Genomic DNA, 14,457 nt, shown 5'->3' on the forward strand with positions numbered 1-14,457 from the left:
CATAATCATTTGATGATGCCATAATCATTTTGTTGATGTCATAATCATTTGATGATGTCATAATCATTGATGTCATAATCATTGGATGATGTCATAATCATTTTGTTGATGTCATAATCATGTGATGATGTCATAATCATTAGATGATGTCATAATCATTTTGTTGATGTCATAATCATTTGATGATGTCATAATTATTTGATGATGTCATAATCATTTTGTTGATGTCATAATCATTTGATGATGTCATAATCATTTGATGTCATAATCATTGGATGATGTAATAATCATTTGATGTTATAATCATTTTATGATGTCATAATGATTTGATGATGTCATAATCATTTGATGTCATAATCATTGGATGATGTCATAATCATTTGATGATGTCATAATCGTTTTGTTGATGTCATAATCATTTGATGATGTCATAATCATTGGATGATGTCATAATCATTGGATGATGTCATAATCATTTTGTTGATGTCATAATCATTTGATGATGTCATAATCATTTGATGTCATAATCATTGGATGATGTCATAATCATTTTGTTGATGTCATAATCATTTGATGATGTCATAATCATTTGATGATGTCATAATCATTTTGTTGATGTCATAATGATTTGATGATGTCATAATCATTTGATGTCATAATCATTGGATGATGTCATAATCATTTTGTTGATGTCATAATCATTTTATGATGTCATAATCATTTTGTTGATGTCATAATCAATGGATGATGTCATAATCCTTTTGTTGATGTCATAATCATTTGATGATGTCATAATCATTCGATGATGTCATAATCATTTTGTTGATGTCATAATCATTTGATGATGTCATAATCATTTTGTTGATGTCATAATCATTTTGTTGATGTCATAATGATTTGATGATGTCATAATCATTTTGTTGATGTCATAATCATTTGATGATGTCATAATCATTTGATGTCATAATCATTGAATGATGTCATAATCATTGTGTTGATGTCATAATCATTTGATGATGTCATAATCATTTGATGATGTCATAATGATTTTGTTGATGTCATAATCATTTGATGATGCCATAATCATTTTGTTGATGTCATAATCATTTTATGATGTCATAATCATTTTGTTGATGTCATAATCATTTTGTTGATGTCATAATGATTTGATGATGTCATAATCATTTGATGTCATAACAATTGGATGATGTCATAATCATTTTGTTGATGTCATAATCATTTGATGATGTCGTAATCATTAGATGATGTCATAATCATTTTGTTGATGTCATAATCATTTGATGATGTCATAATCATTGATGTCATAATCATTGGATGATGTCATAATCATTTTGTTGATGTCATAATCATTGGATGATGTCATAATCATTAGATGATGTCATAATCATTTTGTTGATGTCATAATCATTTGATGATGTCATAATCATTTGATGTCATAATCATTTTGTTGATGTCATAATGATTTGATGATGTCATAATCATTTGATGATGTCATAATCATTAGATGATGTCATAATCATTTTGTTGATGTCATAATCATTTGATGATGTCATAATCATTTTGTTGATGTCATAATCATTTTGTTGATGTCATAATGATTTGATGATATCATAATCATTTGATGTCATAATCATTGGATGATGTCATAATCATTTTGTTGATGTCATCATCATTTGATGATGTCGTAATCATTTGATTTCATAATCATTGGATGATGTCATAATCATTTGATGATGTCATAATGATTTTGTTGATGTCATAATCATTTGATGATGCCATAATCATTTTGTTGATGTCATAATCATTTGATGATGTCATAATCATTGATGTCATAATCATTGGATGATGTCATAATCATTTTGTTGATGTCATAATCATTTGATGATGTCGTAATCATTTGAAGTCATAATCATTGGATGATGTCATAATCATTTTGTTGATGTCATAATCATTTGATGATGTCGTAATCATTTGATTTCATAATCATTGGATGATGTCATAATCATTCGATGATGTCATAATCATTTTGTTGATGTCATAATCATTTGATGATGTCCTAATCATTTTGTTGATGTCATAATCATTTTGTTGATGTTATAATGATTTGATGATGTCATAATCATTTTGTTGATGTCATAATCATTTGATGATGTCATAATCATTTGATGTCATAATCATTGAATGATGTCATAATCATTGTGTTGATGTCATAATCATTTGATGATGTCATAATCATTTGATGATGTCATAATGATTTTGTTGATGTCATAATCATTTGATGATGCCATAATCATTTTGTTGATGTCATAATCATTTTATGATGTCATAATCATTTTGTTGATGTCATAATCATTTTGTTGATGTCATAATGATTTGATGATGTCATAATCATTTGATGTCATAACAATTGGATGATGTCATAATCATTTTGTTGATGTCATAATCATTTGATGATGGCGTAATCATTAGATGATGTCATAATCATTTTGTTGATGTCATAATCATTTGATGATGTCATAATCATTAATGTCATAATCATTGGATGATGTCATAATCATTTTGTTGATGTCATAATCATTGGATGATGTCATAATCATTAGATGATGTCATAATCATTTTGTTGATGTCATAATCATTTGATGATGTCATAATCATTTGATGTCATAATCATTTTGTTGATGTCATAATGATTTGATGATGTCATAATCATTTGATGATGTCATAATCATTAGATGATGTCATAATCATTTTGTTGATGTCATAATCATATGATGATGTCATAATCATTTTGTTGATGTCATAATCATTTTGTTGATGTCATAATGATTTGATGATATCATAATCATTTGATGTCATAATCATTGGATGATGTCATAATCATTTTGTTGATGTCATAATCATTTGATGATGTCGTAATCATTTGATTTCATAATCATTGGATGATGTCATAATCATTTGATGATGTCATAATGATTTTGTTGATGTCATAATCATTTGATGATGCCATAATCATTTTGTTGATGTCATAATCATTTGATGATGTCATAATCAATGATGTCATAATCATTGGATGATGTCATAATCATTTTGTTGATGTCATAATCATTTGATGATGTCATAATCATTAGATGGTGTCATAATCATTTTGTTGATGTCATAATCATTTGATGATGTCATAATCATTTGATGTCATAATCATTTTGTTGATGTCATAATGATTTGATGATGTCATAATCATTTGATGTCATAATCATTGGATGATGTCATAATCATTTGATGTCATAATCATTGGATGATGTCATAATCATTTTGTTGATGTCATAATCATTTGATGATGTCATAAACATTAGATGATGTCATAATCATTAGATGATGTCATAATCATTGGATGATGACATAATCATTTTGTTGATGTCATAATCATTTGATGATGTCATAATCATTAGATGATGTCATAATCATTTTGTTAATGTCATAATCATTTTATGATGTCATAATCATTTTGTTGATGTCATAATCATTGGATGATGTCATAATCCTTTTGTTGATGTCATAATCATTTGATGATGTCATAATCATTTTGTTGATGTCATAATCATTTGATGATGTCATAATCATTTGATGTCATAATCATTGGATGATGTCATAATCATTTTGTTGATGTCATAATCATTTGATGATGTCATAATCATTTGATGTCATAATCATTTTGTTGATGTCATAATGATTTGATGATGTCATAATCATTTGATGTCATAATCATTGGATGATGTCATAATCATTTTGTTGATGTCATAATCATTTGATGATGTCATAATCATTGGATGATGTCATAATCATTTTGTTGATGTCATAATCATTTGATGATGTCATAATCATTTGATGTCATAATCATTGGATGATGTCATAATCATTTTTTTGATGTCATAATCATTTGATGATGTCATAATCATTTGATGATGTCATAATCATTTTTTTGATGTCATAATCATTTGATGATGTCATAATCATTTGATGATGTCATAATCATTTTGTTGATGTCATAATCATTTGATGATGTCATAATCATTTGATGTCATAATCATTTTGTTGATGTCATAATCATTTGATGATGTCATAATCATTTGATGATGTCATAATGATTTTGTTGATGTCATAATCATTTGATGATGCCATAATCATTTTGTTGATGTCATAATCATTTTATGATGTCATAATCATTTTGTTGATGTCATAATCATTTTGTTGATGTCATAATGATTTGATGATGTCATAATCATTTGATGTCATAATCATTGGATGATGTCATAATCATTTTGTTGATGTCATAATCATTTCATGATGTCGAAATCATTAGATGATGTCATAATCATTTTGTTGATGTCATAATCATTTGATGATGTCATAATCATTGATGTCATGATCATTGGATGATGTCATAATCATTGGATGATGTCATAATCATTTTGTTGATGTCATAATCATTTGATGATGTCATAATCATTTGATGTCATAATCATTGGATGATGTCATAATTATTTTGCTGATGTCATAATCATTGGATGATGTCATAATCATTGGATGATGTCATAATCATTTTGATGATGTCATAATCATTTGATGATGTCATAATCATTTGATGTCATAATCATTGGATGATGTCATAATCATTTTGTTGATGTCATAATCATTTGATGATGTCATAATCATTTGATGATGTCATAATCATTTTGTTGATGTCATAATGATTTGATGATGTCATAATAATTTGATGTCATTATCATTGGATGATGTCATAATCATTTTGTTGATGTCATAATCATTTTATGATGTCATAATCATTTTGTTGATGTCATAATCAATGGATGATGTCATAATCCTTTTGTTGATGTCATAATCATTTGATGATGTCATAATCATTCGATGATGTCATAATCATTTTGTTGATGTCATAATCATTTGATGATGTCCTAATCATTTTGTTGATGTCATAATCATTTTGTTGATGTCATAATGATTTGATGATGTCATAATCATTTTGTTGATGTCATAATCATTTGATTATGTCATAATCATTTGATGTCATAATCATTGAATGATGTCATAATCATTGTGTTGATGTCATAATCATTTGATGATGTCATAATCATTTGATGACGTCATAATGATTTTGTTGATGTCATAATCATTTGATGATGCCATAATCATTTTGTTGATGTCATAATCATTTGATGATGTCATAATCATTAGATGGTGTCATAATCATTTTGTTGATGTCATAATCATTTGATGATGTCATAATCATTTGATGTCATAATCATTTTGTTGATGTCATAATGATTTGATGATGTCATAATCATTTGATGTCATAATCATTGGATGATGTCATAATCATTTGATGTCATAATCATTGGATGATGTCATAATCATTTTGTTGATGTCATAATTATTTGATGATGTCATAAACATTAGATGATGTCATAATCATTAGATGATGTCATAATCATTGGATGATGACATAATCATTTTGTTGATGTCATAATCATTTGATGATGTCATAATCATTAGATGATGTCATAATCATTTTGTTAATGTCATAATCATTTTATGATGTCATAATCATTTTGTTGATGTCATAATCATTGGATGATGTCATAATCCTTTTGTTGATGTCATAATCATTTGATGATGTCATAATCATTTTGTTGATGTCATAATCATTTGATGATGTCATAATCATTTGATGTCATAATCATTGGATGATGTCATAATCATTTTGTTGATGTCATAATCATTTGATGATGTCATAATCATTTGATGTCATAATCATTTTGTTGATGTCATAATGATTTGATGATGTCATAATCATTTTGTTGATGTCATAATCATTTGATGATGTCATAATCATTTGATGTCATAATCATTTTGTTGATGTCATAATGATTTGATGATGTCATAATCATTTGATGTCATAATCATTGGATGATGTCATAATCATTTTGTTGATGTCATAATCATTTGATGATGTCATAATCATTGGATGATGTCATAATCATTTTGTTGATGTCATAATCATTTGATGATGTCATAATCATTTGATGTCATAATCATTGGATGATGTCATAATCATTTTTTTGATGTCATAATCATTTGATGATGTCATAATCATTTTGTTGATGTCATAATCATTTGATGATGTCATAATCATTTGATGTCATAATCATTGAATGATGTCATAATCATTTTGTTGATGTCATAATCATTTGATGATGTCATAATCATTTGATGATGTCATAATGATTTTGTTGATGTCATAATCATTTGATGATGCCATAATCATTTTGTTGATGTCATAATCATTTTATGATGTCATAATCATTTTGTTGATGTCATAATCATTTTGTTGATGTCATAATGATTTGATGATGTCATAATCATTTGATGTCATAATCATTGGATGATGTCATAATCATTTTGTTGATGTCATAATCATTTCATGATGTCGTAATCATTAGATGATGTCATAATCATTTTGTTGATGTCATAATCATTTGATGATGTCATAATCATTGATGTCATAATCATTGGATGATGTCATAATCATTTTGTTGATGTCATAATCATTGGATGATGTCATAATCATTAGATGATGTCATAATCATTTTGTTGATGTCATAATCATTTGATGATGTCATAATCATTTTGTTGATGTCATAATCATTTGATGATGTCATAATCATTTGATGTCATAATCATTGGATGATGTCATAATCATTTTGTTGATGTCATAATCATTTGATGATGTCATAATCATTTGATGTCATAATCATTTTGTTGATGTCATAATGATTTGATGATGTCATAATCATTTTGTTGATGTCATAATCATTTGATGATGTCATAATCATTTGATGTCATAATCATTTTGTTGATGTCATAATGATTTGATGATGTCATAATCATTTGATGTCATAACCATTGGATGATGTCATAATCATTTTGTTGATGTCATAATCATTTTTTTGATGTCATAATCATTTGATGATGTCATAATCATTTTGTTGATGTCATAATCATTTGATGATGTCATAATCATTTGATGTCATAATCATTGAATGATGTCATAATCATTTGATGATGTCATAATCATTTGATGATGTCATAATGATTTTGTTGATGTCATAATCATTTCATGATGCCATAATCATTTTGTTGATGTCATAATCATTTTATGATGTCATAATCATTTTGTTGATGTCATAATCATTTTGTTGATGTCATAATGATTTGATGATGTCATAATCATTTGATGTCATAATCATTGGATGATGTCATAATCATTTTGTTGATGTCATAATCATTTCATGATGTCGTAATCATTAGATGATGTCATAATCATTTTGTTGATGTCATAATCATTTGATGATGTCATAATCATTGATGTCATAATCATTGGATGATGTCATAATCATTTTGTTGATGTCATAATCATTGGATGATGTCATAATCATTAGATGATGTCATAATCATTTTGTTGATGTCATAATCATTTGATGATGTCATAATCATTTGATGTCATAATCATTTTGTTGATGTCATAATGATTTGATGATGTCATAATCATTTGATGATGTCATAATCATTAGATGATGTCATAAACATTTTGTTGATGTCATAATCATTTGATGATGTCATAATCATTTTGTTGATGTCATAATCATTTTGTTGATGTCATAATGATTTGATGATATCATAATCATTTGATGTCATAATCATTGGATGATGTCATAATCATTTTGTTGATGTCATAATCATTTGATGATGTCGTAATCATTTGATTTCATAATCATTGGATGATGTCATAATCATTTGATGATGTCATAATGATTTTGTTGATGTCATAATCATTTGATGATGCCATAATCATTTTGTTGATGTCATAATCATTTGATGATGTCATAATCATTGATGTCATAATCATTGGATGATGTCATAATCATTTTGTTGATGTCATAATCATGTGATGATGTCATAATCATTAGATGATGTCATAATCATTTTGTTGATGTCATAATCATTTGATGATGTCATAATTATTTGATGATGTCATAATCATTTTGTTGATGTCATAATCATTTGATGATGTCATAATCATTTGATGTCATAATCATTGGATGATGTAATAATCATTTGATGTTATAATCATTTTATGATGTCATAATGATTTGATGATGTCATAATCATTTGATGTCATAATCATTGGATGATGTCATAATCATTTGATGATGTCATAATCGTTTTGTTGATGTCATAATCATTTGATGATGTCATAATCATTGGATGATGTCATAATCATTGGATGATGTCATAATCATTTTGTTGATGTCATAATCATTTGATGATGTCATAATCATTTGATGTCATAATCATTGGATGATGTCATAATCATTTTGTTGATGTCATAATCATTTGATGATGTCATAATCATTTGATGATGTCATAATCATTTTGTTGATGTCATAATGATTTGATGATGTCATAATCATTTGATGTCATAATCATTGGATGATGTCATAATCATTTTGTTGATGTCATAATCATTTTATGATGTCATAATCATTTTGTTGATGTCATAATCAATGGATGATGTCATAATCCTTTTGTTGATGTCATAATCATTTGATGATGTCATAATCATTCGATGATGTCATAATCATTTTGTTGATGTCATAATCATTTGATGATGTCATAATCATTTTGTTGATGTCATAATCATTTTGTTGATGTCATAATGATTTGATGATGTCATAATCATTTTGTTGATGTCATAATCATTTGATGATGTCATAATCATTTGATGTCATAATCATTGAATGATGTCATAATCATTGTGTTGATGTCATAATCATTTGATGATGTCATAATCATTTGATGATGTCATAATGATTTTGTTGATGTCATAATCATTTGATGATGCCATAATCATTTTGTTGATGTCATAATCATTTTATGATGTCATAATCATTTTGTTGATGTCATAATCATTTTGTTGATGTCATAATGATTTGATGATGTCATAATCATTTGATGTCATAACAATTGGATGATGTCATAATCATTTTGTTGATGTCATAATCATTTGATGATGTCGTAATCATTAGATGATGTCATAATCATTTTGTTGATGTCATAATCATTTGATGATGTCATAATCATTGATGTCATAATCATTGGATGATGTCATAATCATTTTGTTGATGTCATAATCATTGGATGATGTCATAATCATTAGATGATGTCATAATCATTTTGTTGATGTCATAATCATTTGATGATGTCATAATCATTTGATGTCATAATCATTTTGTTGATGTCATAATGATTTGATGATGTCATAATCATTTGATGATGTCATAATCATTAGATGATGTCATAATCATTTTGTTGATGTCATAATCATTTGATGATGTCATAATCATTTTGTTGATGTCATAATCATTTTGTTGATGTCATAATGATTTGATGATATCATAATCATTTGATGTCATAATCATTGGATGATGTCATAATCATTTTGTTGATGTCATCATCATATAATGATGTCGTAATCATTTGATTTCATAATCATTGGATGATGTCATAATCATTTGATGATGTCATAATGATTTTGTTGATGTCATAATCATTTGATGATGCCATAATCATTTTGTTGATGTCATAATCATTTGATGATGTCATAATCATTGATGTCATAATCATTGGATGATGTCATAATCATTTTGTTGATGTCATAATCATTTGATGATGTCGTAATCATTTGAAGTCATAATCATTGGATGATGTCATAATCATTTTGTTGATGTCATAATCATTTGATGATGTCGTAATCATTTGATTTCATAATCATTGGATGATGTCATAATCATTTGATGATGTCATAATGATTTTGTTGATGTTATAATCATTTGATGATGTCATAATCATTTTGTTGATGTCATAATCATTTGATGATGTCATAATCATTGATGTCATAATCATTGGATGATGTCATAATCATTTTGTTGATGTCATAATCATTTGATGATGTCATAATCATTAGATGATGTCATAATCATTTTGTTGATGTCATAATCATTTGATGATGTCATAATCATTGATGTCATAATCATTGGATGATGTCATAATCATTTTGTTGATGTCATAATCATTGGATGATGTCATAATCATTAGATGATGTCATAATCATTTTGTTGATGTCATAATCATTTGATGTTGTCATAATCATTTGATGTCATAATCATTTTGTTGATGTCATAATGATTTGATGATGTCATAATCATTTGATGATGTCATAATCATTAGATGATGTCATAATCATTTTGTTGATGTCATAATCATTTGATGATGTCATAATCATTGATGTCATAATCATTGGATGATGTCATAATCATTTTGTTGATGTCATAATCATTGGATGATGTCATAATCATTAGATGATGTCATAATCATTTTGTTGATGTCATAATCATTTGATGATGTCATAATCATTTGATGTCATAATCATTTTGTTGATGTCATAATGATTTGATGATGTCATAATCATTTGATGATGTCATAATCATTAGATGATGTCATAATCATTTTGTTGATGTCATAATCATTTGATGATGTCATAATCATTTTATTGATGTCATAATCATTTTGTTGATGTCATAATGATTTGATGATGTCATAATCATTTGATGTCATAATCATTGGATGATGTCATAATCATTTTGTTGATGTCATAATCATTTGATGATGTCGTAATCATTTGATTTCATAATCATTGGATGATGTCATAATCATTTGATGATGTCATAATGATTTTGTTGATGTCATAATCATTTGATGATGCCATAATCATTTTGTTGATGTCATAATCATTTGATGATGTCATAATCATTGATGTCATAATCATTGGATGATGTCATAATCATTTTGTTGATGTCATAATCATTTGATGATGCCATAATCATTAGATGATGTCATAATCATTTTGTTGATGTCATAATCATTTGATGATGTCATAATCATTGATGTCATAATCATTGGATGATGTCATAATCATTTTGTTGATGTCATAATCATTGGATGATGTCATAATCATTAGATGATGTCATAATCATTTTGTTGATGTCATAATCATTTGATGATGTCATAATCATTTTGTTGATGTCATAATCATTTGATGATGTCATAATCATTTTGTTGATGTCATAATCATTTGATGATGTCATAATCATTTTGTTGATGTCATAATCATTTGATGATGTCATAATCATTTGATGTCATAATCATTGGATGATGTCATAATCATTTTTTTGATGTTATAATCATTTGATGATGTCATAATCATTGGATGATGTCATAATCATTTTGTTGATGTCATAATCATTTGATGATGTCATAATCATTTGATGTCAAAATCATTGGATGATGTCATAATCATTTTTTTGATGTCATAATCATTTGATGATGTCTTAATCATTTGATGTCATAATCATTTGATGATGTCATAATCATTTGATGTCATAATCATTGGATGATGTCATAATCATTTTGTTGAAGTCATAATCATTTGATGATGTCATAATCATTTTGTTGATGTCATAATCATTTTGTTGATGTCATAATCATTTGATGTCATAATCATTGGATGATGTCATAATCATTTTGTTGAAGTCATAATCATTTTGTTGATGTCATAATCATTTGATGATGCCATAATCATTTTGTTGATGTCATAATCATTTTATGATGTCATAATCATTTTGCTGATGTCATAATCATTTTGTTGATGTCATAATGATTTGATGATGTCATAATCATTTGATGTCATAATCATTGGATGATGTCATAATCATTTTGTTGATGTCATAATCATTTGATGATGTCATAATCATTAGATGATGTCATAATCATTTTGTTGATGTCATAATCATTTGATGTCATAATCATTTTGTTGATGTCATAATCATTTTGTTGATGTCATAATCATTTGATGATGTCATAATCATTTGATGTCATAATCATTGGATGATGTCATAATCATTTTGTTGATGTCATAATCATTTGATGATGTCATAATCATTAGATGATGTCATAATCATTTTGTTGATGTCATAATCATTTGATGTCATAATCATTGGATGATGTCATAATCATTTTGTTGATGTCATAATCATTTGTTGATGTCATAATCATTTGATGATGTCATAATCATTTGATGTCATAATCATTGGATGATGTCATAATCATTTTTTTGATGTCATAATCATTTGATGATGTCATAATCATTTGATGTCATAATCATTTGATGATGTCATAATCATTTGATGTCATAATCATTGGATGATGTCATAATCATTTTGTTGATGTCATAATCATTTGATGATGTCGTAATCATTTGATTTCATAATCATTGGATGATGTCATAATCATTTGATGATGTCATAATCATTTTTGTTGATGTCATAATCATTTGATGATGTCATAATCATTTGATGATGTCATAATCATTGATGTCATAATCATTGGATGATGTCATAATCATTTTGTTGATGTCATAATCATTTGATGATGTCATAATCATTAGATGATGTCATAATCATTTTGTTGATGTCATAATCATTTGATGATGTCATAATCATTTGATGTCATAATCATTGGATGATGTAATAATCATTTGATGTCATAATCATTTTATGATGTCATAATGATTTGATGATGTCATAATCATTTGATGTCATAATCATTTGATGATGTCATAATCGTTTTGTTGATGTCATAATCATTTTGTTGATGTCATAATCATTTTGTTGATGTCATTATCATTTGATGATGTCATAATCATTTGATGTCATAATCATTGGATGATGCCATAATCATTTTGTTGATGTCATAATCATTTGATGATGTCATAATCATTAGATGATGTCATAATCATTTTGTTGATGTCATAATCATTGGATGATGTCATAATCATTTGATGTCATAATCATTGGATGATGTCATAATCATTTTGTTGATGTCATAATCATTTGATGATGTCATAATCATTTGATGATGTCATTATCATTTTGTTGATGTCATAATGATTTGATGATGTCATAATCATTTGATGTCATAATCATTGGATGATGTCATAATCATTTTGTTGATGTCATAATCATTTTATGATGTCATAATCATTTTGTTGATGTCATAATCAATGGATGATGTCATAATCCTTTTGTTGATGTCATAATCATTTGATGATGTCATAATCATTAGATGATGTCATAATCATTTTGTTGATGTCATAATCATTTGATGATGTCATAATCATTTTGTTGATGTCATAATCATTTTGTTGATGTCATAATGATTTGATGATGTCATAATCATTTTGTTGATGTCATAATCATTAGATGATGTCATAATCATTTTGTTGATGTCATAATCATTAGATGATGTCATAATCATTTTGTTGATGTCATAATCATTTGATGATGTCGTAATCATTAGATGATGTCATAATCATTTTGTTGATGTCATAATCATTTGATGATGTCATAATCATTGATGTCATAATCATTGGATGATGTCATAATCATTTTGTTGATGTCATAATCATTGGATGATGTCATAATCATTAGATGATGTCATAATCATTTTGTTGATGTCATAATCATTTGATGATGTCATAATCATTTGATGTCATAATCATTTTGTTGATGTCATAATGATTTGATGATGTCATAATCATTTGATGATGTCATAATCATTAGATGATGTCATAATCATTTTGTTGATGTCATAATCATTTGATGATGTCATAATCATTTTGTTGATGTCATAATCATTTTGTTGATGTCATAATGATTTGATGATATCATAATCATTTGATGTCATAATCATTGGATGATGTCATAATCATTTTGTTGATGTCATAATCATTTGATGATGTCGTAATCATTTGATTTCATAATCATTGGATGATGTCATAATCATTTGATGATGTCATAATGATTTTGTTGATGTCATAATCATTTGATGATGCCATAATCATTTTGTTGATGTCATAATCATTTGATGATGTCATAATCATTGATGTCATAATCATTGGATGATGTCATAATCATTGTGTTGATGTCATAATCATTTGATGATGTCATAATCATTAGATGATGTCATAATCATTTTGTTGATGTCATAATCATTTGATGATGTCATAATCATTGATGTCATAATCATTGGATGATGTCATAATCATTTTGTTGATGTCATAATCATTGGATGATGTCATAATCATTAGATGATGTCATAATCATTTTGTTGATGTCATAATCATTTGATGATGTCATAATCATTTGATGTCATAATCATTTTGTTGATGTCATAATGATTTGATGA

Source organism: Dendrobates tinctorius, unplaced genomic scaffold (genome assembly GCF_039654945.1).
Source record: "Dendrobates tinctorius isolate UK_male_01 unplaced genomic scaffold, ASM3965494v1 ptg000019l, whole genome shotgun sequence".
NCBI lineage: Eukaryota > Metazoa > Chordata > Amphibia > Anura > Dendrobatidae > Dendrobates > Dendrobates tinctorius.